The sequence below is a fragment of the Diabrotica virgifera genome, chromosome 3, assembly GCF_917563875.1.
Source record: "Diabrotica virgifera virgifera chromosome 3, PGI_DIABVI_V3a".
Taxonomy (NCBI): Eukaryota; Metazoa; Arthropoda; class Insecta; order Coleoptera; family Chrysomelidae; genus Diabrotica; species Diabrotica virgifera.
In genome coordinates this window covers 66,198,286-66,215,341 of record NC_065445.1, presented here as the reverse complement: position 1 = coordinate 66,215,341, position 17,056 = coordinate 66,198,286, and the positions used below count along the sequence as shown (strand labels likewise).

Genomic DNA, 17,056 nt, shown 5'->3' with positions numbered 1-17,056 from the left:
GACATACAAACGTACAGTTATTTCTCAGAAATAGACTTATATTATGATTGTAAAGTAAAAATGATTAAAATCAAGTGAACTGTTCAGAAATAGCTTCGAACTTTTGGTACACCTAAGATGGTGCGTTAATTTTGGAGAGTAGTGTATACAGCGTGTCTACTTAAGTTGGAAACATATGGGAAACTTTTTTGTTATGCATTTTTCGAAAAAAAGTTATTCTTTATAAAAAGTTCTGCATGCTTTAAAACCTAAGATTCAATCATCAGATATCAAATTTTTTAAATATTATACGAGGTATGTCAAAAAATATGAACTTCGTTCAAGAGTAAAGTACCTTTATTTCTCTCAATATTGAAAATTCTTATTATGAAAAGTTGTTTGGAAATATAAACTAAGATCAAATATGCAATTACATGCTTCTAATTGGAAAAAAATATTTTCCAAATTTTTCTCAAATTTATTGATACTAACTTCGTTTTTATTTATTTCACATACGATAACTCTTTTATTATTACTTTTACCAAAAAAAGGTATTCTTTATAAAAAGCTCTGTATGTCCTAAGACCGAAGATGCAACCATCAGATATCACATTTTATTAATTTTATACGAGGTATGTAAAAAAATATCAATTTCACTCAAGATTAAAGTACCTTTATTTTTCACAATATTGAAAACGGTTATTAAAAAGGTTGTTTAGAATTAAAAACTGTGTTTCAATATGCAATAACATCCTTCTAATTGAAATATTGTGAAATATAAAGGTACTACAATCTTGAGCGAATTTCATATTTTTTGACACACCTCGTATAAAATTATTAAAAGTTGATATATCATGGTTGTATCTTAGATTTTAGACCATGCAAAGCTTTTTATGAAGAATAACTTTTTTTCGTAAAATGAATAATAAACGAGTTATCATATTTGTAATAATTAAAAACGAGGTTGGGTATCCATAAATTTGAGAAATTTTTTTTTTTTTTAATTAGAAGCATGTAATTGCATATAGGTCTGGATCCCGCGTATGAAAAAAAAGTTGATTAATAGCAAGCTGAAAATTTGTTAATAGCTTAAGGGTGTCTAGTCGGATAAACTTTGATATATGGGAATACTGAAACAGGGGCAGTTTTAATTGTGGAACAGGTTAAAAATTTGGAACGGTCACACCACGAAAACGGCACATTTATTTTGTCCGACAGAATAGACTTAAACTCTCCTAACAGAGATTAAACTCTCACGCAAAAAGCAGACTGCTATTTATCACCTGTCATAATTCCTGTCATTTGACATATTCTACATGTTCCACTCATTAAAACGCCCATTTGGTGATAAATAGCAGTCTGATTTTTGCATGAGAGTTTAATCTCTGTTAGGAGAGTTTAAGTCTATTCTGTCGGACAAAATAGATGTGCTGTTTTCGTGGTGTGACCGTTCCAAATTTTTAACCTGTTCCACAATTAAAACTGCCCCTGTTCCAGTGTTCCCATATATCAAAGTTTACCCGACTAGACACCCTTAAGCTATTAACAAATTTTCAGTTTGCTATTAATCAACTTTTTTTTCATACGTGGGATCCAGACCTAATATTTGATCTTTGTTTTCAATTTCAAACAACTTTTTATCATAAGAATTTTCGATATTGAGAGAAATAAAGGTACTTTACCCTTGACCGAAATTCATATTTTTTGACATACCTCGTATAATATTGAGAAAATTTTATATCTGATGATTGAATCTTAGGTTTTGGGGCATGCAGAACTTTTTATAAAGAATAACTTTTTTTTGTAAAATTAATAATAAAAAAGTTTCCCATATGTTTCCAACTTAAGTAGACACGCTGTATAGGGGAAAGGCGCGCAAGACGGAGTAGTTGCCTAAAACGGATCGGATACCCCGTTTTTTTCAATATCACTTGCTGCGTCTATACGACGTAGAATTATATTATAGACGCATGTTTACTGCTTCTTTCATAAAGCAGAGAGCATTAGTTGTTAGTGGATTGTTGTGAAGAGTACATGTGCGTTTTTAGTTAAAAAAGTTATCGGCCGAATAATAATGCCTCGCAAAGTTACCGAAGTGGTACAAAAATCATTAAAATTGAAATGGAAATACGCTGGACATGTAGCTAAAAGCGATTTAAACAAATGGCACAGAACAATTCTAACCTGGAGACCATACGAACATAAAAGACCCAGAGGCAGACCTCCTATGAAATGGACAGACGATCTGAAACGGACTGCCGGGAAAAATTGGCTACAAGTAGCGTACAACAGAAAACAATGGAAAGGAAGACTTGAAGAGGCTTATGTTCAGATGTGGAAGTAAATTGCTAGACGAAGAATTATTTCCAACTAACAGTGAATGTGTTCTAGATTCTAGAGCATATCTTTGTCATTATGTTAAAACGTAAATAATTGTAATAATTTAAAAAGGGTGTAATCTCAAATTATGTTCTTTGGGAAAAATGGAGTACCAATAGGTAGGGTAAAACGGGGTACCTTTGGTACCCCGCAATCTATTGGTACCCCGATTTACTTCGTGAGTATATGTAAATATCATCTATTTTATTTTAACCTATCTTATTTTATGCAAGTTTCCATAAAAATGTTAGGTTTTGTTCCAGTTGGTGTTTACGTACAAAAAGAAAACTGATCGTCAAAAGTGGTCAACAGAGAGCATGTAACAGACAAAATGCTGTAGTAACTGGTGAGATGGGATATTACTGAGCATCAATTGCATTTGCTGTTCTTCAAAAAACTTTAGAATGCCATCTCAAAAAAACGCGATAATGTAATCGCTTAACAGAATACTTAGTATTCTGTTGCAAATGGTTTAGGCGGTAAAAGGTATGTTTTCACTTCCGAAGAAGAAGTAAAACTTATTGCTTATCTTAGAAATACAGAAGCAAGATTGTTCGGCTTAACCATAAAATAATGTAGGCACCTTGCCTTTCACTTTGCTGATAAAAATAGGATTGGGCATCCCTTTACCAAAAATCATAAAATGGCTGGACGGGGACGGATGTTAGGATAGCCGATGATTAAACCAAATCAGAGATGACAAAAAGATCGAAATTGAAAAAAACTGAAAAAGTAGTCAGATTGAGAAGTCGAGGAGAGTGACATTGTCTTCACACAGGGATGGATAAGCTGTTCTAGTTGCAATAAATGGGCTCACAATTCATGTAAAAATGTAGAAGTAATAATGAATGAATATTTCCAGCATAGAAATATTCATAAATATACGTGGACTCAGGAATCAGTTATAGACTTTGTCATTCTTAAACAAAAAAGTCGACTGGAAACAACAGATGTGAGAGCATGTAGAGGACCAATTTTCGGCAGCGACCACTATCTCCTACGTTCAAATATTTCATTTCCACCAAAAATAGAAAAAGAAACGCGGCAAGGTAATCATTCAAATGAACAGCTCCAAGAAGTACAACACAGTTTGAATAGTTTACACCAAGAAAGTGTTAAAAACCTATATAAACGTAGACTGGAAGAAAAACTAATTGAAACGGAAGATAATACCAGAAATGTGAATCAGTCATACGAAAACATCAAAGAATGTATACACGCCGCTGCCTTGGAAGCACTAGGGCGATATGAAAAAACCGTACATCGAAAACCGTATTGGTGGGATCAAGATATTTCGCAGAAAATAACAAAGAAAAGAGAATTGTATCAAAAATATTTGAACACAAAAACGTGGAAGACAGAATATATTGTAAAAGAATGCAAGCGAGTGTCAGAAGAAAAATATGTCAAAAGAAAAACGAATCCTGGACAAAAAGTGTACGATGCTAAATACATACATAGGTGGAAGCCAAAGTTCAGAAAGTTCAAATGGAAGAAGACATGTACGAATATCGGCATACTACTAACGAACTCAACTTTGTACACGCTGTGCTTTGCGGATGACCAGGTGATCATCGTACAGGACTCTGAAAATCTTAGTTACATGATGCGAAAATTATTAGAAGAGTTTACAGAGTGGGGCCTAGAAGTGAATATGGAAAAAACTGAATACAGGAGTATCGGAGGAGACCAACATAGCCTCCGAGTAGAGGAAAATCAAGAAATAAAATTATGTGAAAACTACAAATACCTGCGAGTAAATATTACTCAAGACGGAAAATTAGATGCAGCTATTAAGGAACGAAATATACAGGGAAGGAAAAGCATATCCTTACTGAACAGCGTACTGTGGGATAAAAATATTTCTAAGGAAAATAAAAAAAGAATATATAACACTATAATAAAAAGCATCACAACATATGGATGCGAAGTTTGGCCCCTAAAAGACAGAACAGAGAAAATGCTTAGAGCAACAGAAATGGACTTCTGGCGCCGTTCAGCGGGAATATCATAGACGCGACAGAATAACAAACGAGAGAGTCCGAGAAACCACGGGGGTTCCACATACTATTGTTTACGACATCAGGACGAACCAACTCAGCTGGTACGGCCACGTAAGGAGAATGCCGGAGAATAGAATACCAAGACAAATCCTCGAATGGCAACCAAGAGGAAGGCGCAGACCAGGAAGGCCTAGAAGAAGTTGGAGAGAATGAGTTGATAGAGAAATCAGGGACAGAGAACTCGAGGACGATCTATGGAATGACAGAACGAGATGGAGATTGAAAATCGGAAGACGTCGAAGAACGTTGTAAACCGATATTATATATATATATGTAGAAGTTGAGGATGGTGAAGTGGTACTTGTAAAGTCTGACAAACTATCTAAAAGAGTCATTCATATTCAGCTAAGCGAGGTGCTATTGAAGAGCAAAGTTGAGAAATTCCATCAACAATGGATATAGCTGTTTTATAGAATTAAACCGTTGTTTGTATAATTTCACATCTCGGAAAATGGCACCCCGCTCAGCAGAACTAGGTATATACAGAGTGGGCTAAATAAAAGTGTCCACCTCGATATTTGACAGTATTTATTAGATTTTAAGGAAATGACGAAACAGGTCGATTTTTGATCTAAGAAAGACACATTTTTGCGGTACATATATCTGTCATTTGTCAACCCCCTCCCTTCCACATCCCCCACCCCTTATTTTTAAATAGGGAATAGGGGTTGTGTGTTAGCTCTTTTGAAAGGCTATTCAATTCTCTATCAATAATACAAATATTAACATAATTATTTATATAGGGTGTCCAAGAAAAATTTTTTTAAATTAAATTAATTGACACAAAAAGAAGAATGTATGTAATTTATTTAATATAAAATGCATTCTGCTGCTGTCACAAAACAGAAAAAATGTTTTTTTTTTTATAAATAAACATTGCTTTTTGCTTAATTTCAATGTTCAAGCTGCCACCCATCTGCCCCTTGGTAGGTTGAATATTGAATTTAAGCAACAAACAATGTTTATTTATCAAATAAACATATTTTTTTCGCTTTCTGTTCAGCAGTAGAATGTATTTTGAATTAAATAAATTACATAACATTCTTCTTTTTGTGTCAATTAATTTAATTTAAAATAAATTTTCTTGGACCCACTGTACAAATAATTATGCCATACTGAATAGAGAATTGAATAAACTTTCAAATGAGCTAGCACACGACTCCTATTCCCTATTTAAAAATAAGGGGTGGGGGATGTGGAAGGGAGGGGGTTGACAAATGACAGATGTATGTACCGTAAAAATGTGTCTCCCTTTGATCAAAAATCGACCTGTGTCGTCATTTTCTTAAAATCTAATAAATACTGCCAAATATCGAGGTGGACACTTTTAATTGGCCCACTCTGTATATAAGAGGGTCATTCATATTCAGCTCAACGGGGTAATATTTTTCAAAGTGTGAAACTAAATCAACAAGTTATTTACAAGGGATCTAACCTGTTTTATGGAAAAATCCTTTGTTTGTTTAAGTACACATTTACGTCAATAGTACCCTGCTGAGCTGAATAGTAATGACTTTCTTAATTTGCTTGCACACCTATATGCGAATTTTGTCAATAATATTTTTTGGGTTTCCATTTCGTACATCATTTTACCCTATGCGACGGGCATAATGGAGTAATGTACATTATTTTCGGTTTTCTTCATATAAATAAAAAACTTTTAGTTTTATTAACTTTAAATTATTAAATAAATAGTTAAAACTATAACAATGATATTTACCTTAGTTCAAGACCTCCAAAGTTACAGATTTGTTTTAAATCCCAATTTATTAAACCTTAAGTACATTTTCCCTATAATGTTGGTGGAAAATATTATTCGTAACTAAAATTCGAACGTGAATTATTTTATTTCTTACATATTTTTTCATTTTTGAAGAAAATAATATTAAATTTTAAAACACAGACATATTGGTCTTTTTACAAGCTAATTTACAAAGCATCAAAATAAACAGATTTATTCAAAAGCTGATTTTAATATTTGCATTAATGTACATATTTAAATGGAATTTGTACCATGCCCTCAGGTACAAGTTCAAGGACATGCGCATTCTACTAAGCCATATCGATTCGCCGAACTTTTAGCACTGGCGTAGGTGAGACGAAATTTTTCGTCTCGTTTGGGGTAATTCGTCTATCAGATACTACAAACGTAAGAGAAAAATTTTTAGACAATTTTACGAGAATTTAAACCGAGTATTCTTTCTGTGTGAAAGTTGAATGGATAATAGACCAGGGCGCATCTGTAAAATTATTAGTACATTTGGACGTTGAGAGGTGAATCAAATTTTTTTGCAGAAATAGCTTGAAATTAACTCAAATAATAATATTTGAGTTATCCTCCCTCTCAAAAAGGTCCGGAACATTGTTTAAATATTCAAAATGTCAAAAAATGAACGAAAAATTCGATTTTTTTCTTCGTTTTTTGATTATAACTTTAAAAGTATTCGTTTCCGAGAAAAGTCGTACTGACATAAAAGTTGCGTAATTAAATTTTCTACAATATAGAATTGGTTAAAAATTTAAAAAATAGTCACTCTTGTTGAAAAATAGCCATAATTGCGAAAAAACCATACAAAACCAATTATTTGCATTTTACGTTTTTCAACCATTTATGCTACACTTACGACCTTCATGTTTCACCCAAAAAAACTTTATGATACAGTAAAACAATACTGTGAATTTCATTAAGATCAGTTCAACAGATTTTGCAAAATAAATTTTGCAATCCAGCTTACGCAAAAAAAATTCATTTTTTCAAAATGTTACACGACTGAAAATAAAGCAGATAGCAAGTTGAATTTTTTTTGCATAAAGAAGTGTACTGTATCTTTCATTTGCAATTCGCAAAATTAAAATCGATTAACTACCGCGGCGTCAGGATTTTTTTAAATAAACATTAATTATTGGTGCTACGCGCAGAACAGCGGATACGTTTGCTCTGATTGGGCATTCCAATGACCTTTGATAATAATTGATAAATTTTAATTTTTATAACATTTCGATATAAATAAATAAATTTGTTTATTGCAAAATAAAAACACATACTCTATCCTTTGAAATAACACTTTTTTTAACAAAGACTTTCTTTGTTCATATATTTTAACTTAGAAAATAAAAGTTTATTATTTTTAAACATATGCAATTGTTTAAACAATATTTCACAAACAATAATAAAATTAGTTTGACTTTTGTGGAATTAAAATATTAAAATACAACAAAATATAGAGTAAGAAAATAATATATTAGATAAAGGTTGGAACAAACTTTGGTGGAAATCAACTTGTGTGAATCGAACACGGCCGTCCTGCGCTTAGCACCAAAAATTAATGTTTATTTAAAAAATTTTCTGACGCCGTGGTAATTAATCAATTTTAATTTTACAAATTGCAAATGAAAGGTACAGTACACTTCTATAAGCAAAAAAAAATTCAACTTGCTATCTGCTTTATTTTCAGTACTGCAACATTAAAAAAAATGAATTTTCTTTGCGAAAGCTGGATTGCAAAATTTATTTTGCAAAATCTATTAAACCGATCTTAATAAAATTTACAGTGTTATTTTACTATATCATAAAGTTTTTCTGTGAAAAATATGAAGGTCCTAAGTGTAGCATAAATGGTTGAAAAACGTAAAATGCGAATACTTGTTTTTGTGTGGTTTTTTTCGCAATTATTGCTATTTTGCAACCAGGATGACTATTTTTGAAATTTTTAACCAATTATATTGTAGGAAATTTAATTACTCAACTTTTATGTCAGTACAACTTTTCTCAGAAATAAATAATTTTAAAGTTATAATCAAAAAACCAAAAAAAAATCGAATTTTTCCTTCATATTTTGACATTTTGATTATTTAAACATTGTTCCGGACCATTTTGAGTGGGAGGATAACTCAAATATTATTATTTGAGTTATTTTCAAGCAATTTCTACAAAAAAATTTGAGTCACCTCTTAACGTCCATCTCAAAACAGATGCTCCCTGGACTATAATAAGCAATTTGGATTTACAGATGGTCTAGGAACTAGAGAGGCTCTATTTTGTATGCGCGTTCTTTTACAAAAGCAGTGAATTCCGAAAGAACGTTTATGTTTGTTTCATCGACTTCGAGAAGGCATTGGACTGAGTACAACACGATATACTTTTCAATTGCATACAGGTAGCAGGACTTAACCACTACGATATTAGACTTCTAAAATATTTATATTACAATCAAGGAGCATCTATTCAAGTTGGAGATAGTCGTATTGAAAAACTGCCCATCAAACGTGGAGTGCGACAGGGTTGTATTTTGTCACCCAGTCTTTTTAATCTGTACTCTGAAGAAATCTTTAGGGAGGCTTTGGACACACAAGAAAAAGTAAGACTGGGAGGGGAAGTAATCAACAATATCAGATACGCTGACGACTCAGCCATTCTTGCAGAAAATTTAGATATCCAGCCATTAGTAAATCTAGCCAGTGAAGCAAATTATTGGAGAGGCCTAAAAATAAATATTTCAAAGACAAAGTGTATATCCCTGTAGAATAAACACGTGGTTTTATTGTTCCGTAATATAATTCCCAAGATGATCCATAATATAATTAAAACAAGCTGAAAATGCGAGCATTGTCATAACGAAAACTTTGTATATTTACGTATTTTAATTCATAATATGGAAAATTTCTATTATGAAAAGTAGTTTAGAATTAATAATTATGTTTTAATGTGCAATTATATCATTCTAATTTAAATGTTATGAACTATAAAGGTAGTTTACTCTTGATCGAAATTCATATTTTTTATATACCTCGTATAAAATTAATAAAATGTTATACAAGGTGTCCCAAAAGTAGTGGAACGGTCGAATATTTCGCGAACTGAACATCGGATCGAAAAACTGAAAAATACGTGTTCAATCATTTTCAAAAATCTATCTAATGACACCAAACACCAACCTCCACTACACCCCCTGGAGGTGGAGTGGGGGTAACTTTAAAATCTCAAATGGAAACCTCTAGATTTTCTTGCCGATTTGGATTCTTTACGTAAAAGTAAGCAACTTTTATTCAAGACATTTTTTCGAACTGTGGATAGATGGCGCTATATTTGGGAAAAACGATTTATCCTGATACCATGGGTAAATTATAGAAACGGTCTAATATCTCGAGAAATACGCTTCCAAATAAGAAACAAAACACATTTTTTTAATACTTTTCGAAAACCTATCGAATAACACTAAACATGACCCTCCAACCCACCCCCTGGAGGTGGGGTGGGGGGTAACTTTAAAATATTAAATAGCAACCCCCACTTTTTATTACAAATTCGGATTTGTCATGAAAAACTAAGCAACATTTATTCGAAACATTTTTTAGAATTGTTGATAGATGGCGCTTTAATTGGAAAAATACTATTTATTAGCGCCATCTATCAGCATTTTTAAAAAATGTTTCGAATAAATGTTGCTTAATTTTTCATGACGAATTCGAATCTGCAATAAAAAGTGGAGGTTGCTATTTACGATTTTAAAGTTACCCCCCACCCCACCTCCAGGGGGTGGGTTGAAGGGTCATGTTTAGTGTTAAAAATTAAAAACCTGTTTTTTGGTTTCTTATTTGGAAGTGTATTTCTCGAGATATTAGACCGTTTCTATAATTTACCTATGGTATCATGATAAATAGTTTTTCCCAATTATAGCGCCATCTATCCACAGTTCGAAAAAATGTCTTGCATAAAAGTTGCTCACTTTTACGTAACGAATGCAAATCTGCAAGAAAAAACAGGGTTTTCTATTTAAGACTTTAAAGTTACCCCCACCCCACCTCCAGGGGGTGTAGTGGGAGTTGGTGTTTGGTGTCATTGGATAGATTTTTGAAAATGATTGAACACGTATTTTTCAGTTTTTCCATCCGATGTTTAGTTCGCGAAATATTCGACCGTTCCCCTACTTTTGGGACACGGTTGCATCATAAATCTTAGAACAAGAAGAGCTTTTTATGAAGAATAACTTTTATTTGTCAATTAAAAATAAAAGAGTTATAAATGAAAATGTTCTTGGTATCCATAATTTGAGAAAAATCTTCAAATATTTTTTTCCATTAGAAGGATGTACACAGACACAATACTGGCTAGTGATTTTAGTCAATAATTTTGCCAATTAGAGAAAAAAATAATTTCTAAATAGTTAATAATTATTACTAAATAATTAGTAATTTTGCCAATTTCGGCAAAATTCTCAAAAAACAAAAAAATACCTTCTACAATCACTAGCCAGTTGTGTCGAGTTTAGGGAACGACTAGGTATACATAATATTTTAATTTTATAGCAAATGGAACATTCCATTTATCATAAAGGGGAGGCCGTATTTATACTGGTATAAACCTTTTTAAAACTGTTAATAAATTATTGCTTTTAAAATATTTATACTCAAATTGTATTTTTGAACATCTTATTTATTTTATATAATAATTAAATTCACTATCAAATGTCATTGATGTTTTATTAATACTTAATTTAAAATTTAGTTTAACATGCACGAAGTATCAAACTCAAATGTAAATAACCTATGCTTGGCAAATCAAGATTAAAAAAAAGTAGCCTACTTCCTAATCAACCATTTGAGCTGACGTTTAGTGCGTCTGTAGGAGATAACCGGATTGTGACGTCACATTTTAGGTTTTGAGGTCGATTATCTCGAAGACTGTTAGATATATCGAAATGCCGTTTTCAGATTTGGATTCAGAAGGCAAAACTACATAAGAATCCATCGATACACCTGCTCTAAGTATTGCAGGAGCGGCAACGCAATAACCCACAAACTTTTGCAAATTTATAAACGAACAGTTTTCGTTGAAAATATGGCCGATAGGACTGTGGTCTGTAAATGCTAAAGACATTCAAGAGACTATAACAAGACAAACGACCAAAATTAGATAGTTTTCGAAACCTTGACCTAACTGATAGTCCTGTCGCCAGGGGGGGTACAACGGCCTCCTGTATTCAGATGGACTTACCCAAGTTTTTTTTATGTATTTTGACCTGTAGAACACGAATTTTTTGGGTAACAGTTGATCCGGATGTCGATAAGATTGTTATAAACCAAGAAGTTGAGGAATCACATAACAGCGATTTCTCGCAAAACAAAACATTTTTTTGTATTTTTTGGGCCATTCTAACCAAAAAATGTTCCTACAAATTTTTTCGTAGGATGCATAGTTTTCGAGATAATCGCGGTTGAACTTTCAAAAAATCGAAAAATTGCAATTTTTGAACCCGAATAACTTTTGATTAAAAAATAAAATAGCAATTCTGCTTACCGCATTTGAAAGTTCAAGTCAAATTATATCGGTTTTAATTATTTGTATTGCTAAAAATTTATTATTTTATTGGTAAAAAAAGCTACAAACACCTAGTGTTTGAGTGATGTTTTCAATGATTTCTCATTTAAAATCGAACGAGTAGGTAGAATAGGTAAAAGTGCAAGCGGGTCTATTTCTACGTAGCATGCATTAAAACGCATGTATTAGGCACGAGAAACACTATGTGTTTATACCTTTTTTTAACAATCAAAAAATAAATTTTTAGCAATACAAATATTCAAAACAGATAAAATTTGACTCAAACTTTTAAAGGCGGTAAGCAGAATTGCTATTTTATTTTTTATTCAAAGGTTATTCGGGTTCAAAAATTGCAATTTTTCGATTTTTTGAAAGTTCAACCGCGTTGATCTCGAAAACTATGCATCCTACGAAAAAACTTGTAGGAACATTTTTTGGTTAGAATGACCCAAAAAATACAAAAAAATGTTTTGTTTTGCGAGAAATCGCTGTTATGTAATTCCTCAACTTCTTTGTTTATAACAATCTTATCGACATCCGGATCAACTGTTACCCAAAAAATTCGTGTTCTACGGGCCAAAATACATAAAAAAAACTTGGGTAAGTCCATCTGAATTAAGAAGGCCGTTGTACCCCCCTGGCGACAGGACTATGAACCTTGACATACTCAAAATAAAGTTCTAAAATAGGCCTTAGGCGTAGGCAAATAATCATAGGCCTGGATTCCGCGTACCAAAAAAAAAAGATTATTAATAGCAAGCTGAAAATTTGTTAATACCTTAACGGTGTCTAGTCGGACAAACTTTGATGTACGGGAACACTGGAACAGGGGAAGTTTTAATTGTGGAACAGGTTACAGGTTTCGAACGTCAGACTACGAAAACGTCCCATGTATTTTGTTAAACGGAACTTTTAATTGATTTTAATTAAACTGGGCCAAACATTTTTTAACTATACCTTAAATCAAACTGCTAGTTATCAGAATCATAAACTTATCAAGATGACAAGTTCCACAATTAAAACTTTCCCTGTTCCAGTGTTCCCATACATCAAAGTTTGTCCGACTAAACACCGTTAAGCTATTAACAAATTTTCAGCTTGCTATCAATAAACTTTTTGGTACGCGGGATTTAGGCCTATTATACATTAGTTCAGAGAAATAAGGGAAAAAAATATCCTGTTGGTGACACAACCCCCTCCAGGCCGAAACCAAATTTTTTGAGTACTATGGACATCTATATTATTAACCTATATCATTCCTGCAGCCTATTTTGATGATATACATAGTTATAAACAAATGAATATCAAAAAAACGGTAAATTTTCGGTTTTTTCGTCTATAACCAAAAAGTTAAGTATTTTAAACAAATTTGAGAGTGAGAAACTCATAAATAGTATAAAAAACTTCAATATGGCGTTCGCTGAATATGTTTATCCTTATTGGTTGCTTAGAAAATTGCAAAATAAATCATAAATTTTGAGTTTTTATAAATATTCATAACTTATGTAAAAATTAACTTAAAATGTTCTTATTACACGGAATGCTGAGACTTCTGGCGATTAAATCATACCCTAAATTTCAAAGCAATTGGTCAAATAGTTTAAAAGGTATTTAATTTGTATATCCCAAATTATTTTTTTTGCAACGCTATAAGTCAGAAAATGATGAAGTTACACTAATACTTTGGATAGTTTATGAAAGAAGAAGATTTATACTATTTATTTAATTAAAAAAAATGACAAAAAATAATTCTAAATACATACTGCAAAATTATTTTGCAAAAACATGTGAATAAAAAAAAGGGGGGCTAACTTCGTCCCTAATTGTCCTAGGATAATTGATTTTCTTTCTAAATTTGTATAAAAATTCAGTCTTTCCAAATATGAAAAAATACTTTTTCTACGGGTAACGGCTAAAAACTTTTTTTTTCTCTGATTCTGGCTTTGATTTAGAACTAGAACCTTTAGCCACGTAATTGTATAACTTATCACTAAGTCAGGGGAGTAATGTGTTGTGTGTGTGTGTGTTGAGTAAGTGTCTTGTTACTTTGCAAAGTCGACGTCATTGTCTTTGCAAAGAGACGCTAATTGTTTCCGAACGTCTGCGGTCCCTCCGGTGGCTAAAAACTTATTCTAATTGTTTATAAGTAAGCAAAAAATCGACGTGTTTTTGCAAAATAATTTTACACTGTTTAATATTACTTTTTGTCATTTTTTTTTAATTAAGTCAATAGTATAGATGTTCTTCTTCCATAAACTGTCAGAAGTCTTACTGTAACCTCATAATTTTCTGACTTATAGTGTTGCAAAATAAATGAATTTGGGATAAACAAATTAAATAACTTTTAAACTATTTGACCAATGGCTTTGATATTTAAAATATAATTTAAGCACCAGAACTCTCAGCAATTCTTGTAATAAGAAGGTTCTAAGTTAATTTTTACATAAGTTACGAATATTTAAAGAAACTCAAAATTTATGATTTATTTTGCAATTTTCTAAGCAACCAATAAGGATAGACATACTCAGCGAACGCCATATTGAAATTTTTTAGACGATTTATGAGTTTCTTACTCTCAAATTTGTTTAAAATGCTTAACTTTTTGGTTATAGACGAAAAAAGCGAAAATTTGCCGTTTTTTTATTTTCATTTATTTATAACTATGTATATCATTAAAATCGGCTGCAGGAAACATAAAGGTTATTAATATAGATGCCATACTACTCAAAAAATTTGGTTTCGGCCTGGAGGGGGATGTGTCACGAGAAAAATCTTATTTTTCTGGACTACATCTGGACCTCGGAGGTAAACTACACTATGTCATTTTGAGCAACTGTGTTTGCAACAAAGTTTAGAGCACTTAGGATGTTAATAAAAATCTGATATATCCCATAATTAGTTGAAAGACAATATGACTATATTTTGTAACTTTACAAACGTCACATCTTTGGTAACTTATTTTTAAATAATTATTTTACTTTATTTTCTTTAATATTTCATTAACAATAATTTTCTTCTATTTGTTTTACTAGTTTTCTTCGTTAAAAACTCGTTGGCGCCGTCTTTTATTATTCAGTTTTATTATCTTCTATTTACTATATCTCTTTTCATCTAACATCTAAATCATTATACTGAACGTACCCCTATATTATTACTCTATAAAGTATCTGTCTTAATACGGAACATGCCTGCTACTGCCTATGTCGCACTGTTATGAAAGTGACACTTTATCCCTACCCGCTGACGCAAAATGAAAATCGAAGGGAAAAATTAATCTTATAAAAGGCAATTACTCCTAAAAAGGATTTATTATTCTCTTGGGTTTATTGGGAATAAGATCACCGTCCTCCCTCTGGGAGCTTAAAAAAAAGCCTATCGTCGGCGATGACACTAAGGCTGAAAGCAGTGGGACTATGACATCTAGACTACAGCACCCAACATCTTCAGCTGCAGGGGCCTAGGGCCGAATATCTGCCCATGTCTACAAGAAGTCTACAGCAGTACCATTCAACATCAAGAAGTTACCATCGAACCAAACACCACAAAGCCATAAGTATAATCTACAAATTGCTAGTTTTTGGCAAGAATTTGAATATATTTGTTAATGTATTTACTAAGTCATAGTTTTATTATATCTTTATGAACAATAAACATGATTAGTTAAAAATACTGTTTTGTTTGCTTCCATTCCGAATTTTCATAGTTCATATGTAAGATTAGGACAAGACGAACACACACCTGAGTGACTGAGCTAAGCTGAGGGTGTAGCGATGGCTATCTCGGATGATTGAGGTGATATTTTCGAATATTATTTCAATTAGCTGGGGTAGTCCATCGCCCGCCTTTTTTCATTTCAATTTTAATGATAATATATAACCCATTTGTATAATCCAAATAATAAAATAAGTGGATTAAAGAAACTTATTTAAAAAAACACCATGTCGACAGTGTAGTTTACCTTCAAGGTCCAGACACAGTATAGACATTTTGCATGTAACATGTCCTAAATTCAAATAAACAAACGATATTTTTTAAACCTTATATTTTTTTTATTTTTTTTGGCATTAGTAGTGAATCCATAAAGTCAAGAGCATAGGGGAGTGCAATTAGAACGAGAAGATACAATGTTTCGGAAAAAATCAAACAAGGTTATATTTTTCTAAAACTTTTTTTGTTAGTTTATAAATATGTTAAAGTAAAAAGTTCTACTCACAAATTTCGCCGCTAATTGTTTATTAATTGTTTAAACAATAACAATTGTTTTGTATAAATAATGTTAAGAATATGGGTGAATTCAACATTTTATTTTGATAAAAAAATGTTTTTATTTTAGTTTCGATTATGCTGAACCCTAATCAGACATTACAATTTGCAAATTCAAAATGGCGGATTCAAAATGGCGGATTTTTTCCTAAAATTCCTTAAAAAGCAGTTGTAAAATCCGAATTTTTTTTATAAAACGTGTTTGTTTACATATATGTGGATATTTTTGAGAGGTTGCTGAACCTGAATCAAATTTTGATAATTTAAATTATAAAATGGCAGATCCAAAATGGCGGATAACTTAAAAAATAGTTGTAAAATCATAATTTCTTTACAAAATGTATTTATTTCTACATATATTTATTTTTGAGAGCTTTGATAAACCTAACTTAAATGTTAACATTATAAACTATAAAATGGCGGATCCAAAATGCGGATTTTCTAAAAAGAACATAAAAAAGAACATTTTTCTAAAACATTTATTGTCTTTATTTTTAACAGGTTGTTGAATCTGAATTAAAGATTAAAAATTTAAATTTCAAAATGGCGGATCCAAAATGGCGGATATTTAAATGAAAAACAAGTAGAATCCAATCAAACAAATATGGAATTTCATTCTTAAAAAAAAGATAAACAAATAATTTTCACAAAAATATTAAAAATTAAAATGTATTAGAAAGAAAGAACCAATTATTCAAAATCTATCTCTTCAATATTCAAAAAATTGTTGCAATGGAATCATAAATAAAAAGTTATTCTTAGTAAAAAGCTCTGCATATTCTAAAAGTTTAAATGCAATCATAAAATATCAATTTTGTACAAGATATGTCAATAAATAAAAATTTCAGTTAGGAGTAAAATACCTATATTTTTCATAATACTGAAAATTGTTATTATGGAAAGTTGTTCAGAATTAAAAACGATGTGTCAATATGCAATTACACTTTTATGCAATTTTTTTACATAATACCTCGTATAATATTGATAAAATATAATATTTTATATTTGCATATTAAGTGTTAGACCATGCACAGCTATTTATGACGAATAACTT

The 17,056-nt window shown here is 31.4% G+C and overlaps 1 protein-coding gene across 9 annotated transcripts in view; it reads right to left on the bottom strand.

Moving 5' to 3' along the window:
- The window catches only part of LOC126881865 (potassium voltage-gated channel subfamily H member 6), a 1,259,880-nt gene that overhangs the window by 571,925 nt on the left and 670,899 nt on the right, over positions 1–17,056 (bottom strand). The gene's annotated exons all lie outside the window — the stretch shown is intronic.